Source organism: Gavialis gangeticus, unplaced genomic scaffold (genome assembly GCF_001723915.1).
Source record: "Gavialis gangeticus isolate Ggan-Ray unplaced genomic scaffold, GavGan_comp1, whole genome shotgun sequence".
In the NCBI taxonomy this organism is placed as follows: domain Eukaryota; kingdom Metazoa; phylum Chordata; order Crocodylia; family Gavialidae; genus Gavialis; species Gavialis gangeticus.
Genome location: NW_017729027.1, coordinates 26,736,966 through 26,739,044, shown reverse-complemented (window position 1 = coordinate 26,739,044; position 2,079 = coordinate 26,736,966). Strand labels below are relative to the sequence as shown.

Below are 2,079 nucleotides of genomic sequence, written 5' to 3'. Positions count from 1 at the left end.
TCTACCCTCTGCCAGCTTGTGACCGTTATTCCTGGTCACTCCTGGCGGTGCTCGGGGGAACAGTGACTCCCCCAATGCCTGCTACAGATCAACATTTGGTTAAGCTTTTTTGCTTTTAGCAGTAGGTTAAATACACAAAGGCTGAACACAGACAACACATTTACCCAGGGATAAACCATTTTATTCTTGGACAAAGTACAATCATGTCCACAATGGACAGCCATAGATAGTGATTCCTCTGATGGATCTGGGCAAAGTAAATTGAAAACCTTCTGGAAAGGATTCACCATTTTAGATGCCATTAAGAACATTCATTGTTCATGGGAGGAGGTCAAAATATCAACAATAACAGGAGTTTGGAAGAAGTTGATTCCAACCCTCATGGATGACTTTGAGGGGTTCAAGACTTCAATGGAGGAAGTAACTGCAGATGTGGTGGAAATAGCAAGAGAACTAGAATTAGAAGTGGAGCCTGAAGATGTGACTGAATTGCTGCAATCTCATGATAAAACTTTAACGGATGAGGAGTTGCTTCTTATGGATGAGCAAAGAAAGCGGTTTCTTGAGATGGAATCTACTCCTGGTGAAGATGCTGTGAACATTGTTGAAATGACAACAAAGGATTTAGAATATTACATAAACTTAGTTGATGAAGCAGCGGCAGGGTTTGAGAGGATTGACTCCAATTTTGAAAGAAGTTCTACTGTGGGTAAAATGCTATCAAACAGCATCGCATGCTACAGAGAAATCTTTTGTGAAAGGAAGAGTCAATCGATGCGGCAAACTTCATTGTTGTCTTATTTTAAGAAATTGCCACAGCCACCCCAACCTTCAGCAACCACCACCCTGATCAGTCAGCAGCCATCAACATCGAGGCAAGACCCTCCACCAGCAAAAAGATTACGACTCACTGAAGGCTCAGATGATGGTTAGCATTTTTTAGCAATAAAGTATTTTTTAATTAAAGTATGTACATTGTTTTTTTTAGACATAATGCTATTGCACACTTAATAGACTACAGTATAGTGTAAACATAACTTTTATATGCACCGGGAAACCAAAAAATTTGTGTGACTCTCTTTATTGCGATATTCACTTTATTGCGGTGGTCTGGAACTGAATCCGCAATATCTCCGAGGTATGCCTGTAATTTACCCTCGGGTATTGCAAATTACATCTCAACAGTTATCCTGAGATTTCATCATCAAATCAATGGCAGAAAAGCAGGACTGCATTCAGCTACTCACTAAACCCTAATTAGAAGGGCAACGTGTGTACATGCCAATTGCAGGATATTTTTTGTTTCAAGATAAACACTGGCATAACTCATGCAAATATAAATGCAATATCTGTTCCTAGCCATATTGTATCCAACTTGTTACTGTCACCCAGATTAGTATCACGGTGGGGCTGATGATGTGAAATAGAGTCAAAAGTGCTTTGTTGACCTTTTCTATACTGTATAACTCAGTTGGATGATCAGTCCCAGCATCTGTTCTGAGAAAATGGTAGAACTGTGATTGTTAACATGTTCCAAAAGATGACTAAAATGCTGATAAGGTTACAGTAGTTTCAAGATCTGTTATACTGCATAAACTATTCTAGCCAATTAAATACTGGATCTCATTCTTATGACAATGATTATAATGAGAAAAGGAAATTGTACAGCATGAATCTTTTCCTGTGACAAAGATTATAGCAAGGATTTGACGGGTACAAAATTAAACCCACTCTCCTAATAATCTTTAAATTGTCATCCTCTGTTCTCTTCAAATGCCATGAGGGAGGTGACTGCTCGGACATTATCAGTCACAAAAATAGAATGTGGAGCCACACTTCCTTCAGCACAGTGAATCATCATGCAGAGATTGTGCTGTAAGTGATAAAGGCTGCTACCTATGCAAATTAATTAACAGGCAAGAAAAAGCAGTTCTTTCTTTTCATGTTTCAATGAAAATAATTTGGGTAATAGGACTGAGAGGAAAGATGCTCAGTTTTTCTCAGCTTCCTATTTTTTTTCTTTTTTTATGTTTTACTCTTTATATCTGTTTTCTCTGATGCTTTATTGTCAAAGGTGAT

The 2,079-nt window shown here is 38.3% G+C and overlaps 1 pseudogene; it reads left to right on the top strand.

Annotated features, from left to right (window-relative positions):
• The window catches only part of LOC109299826, a 309,233-nt pseudogene extending 308,315 nt beyond the window's left edge, over positions 1-918 (top strand).
• Positions 919-2,079: the final 1,161 nt, after the last annotated feature.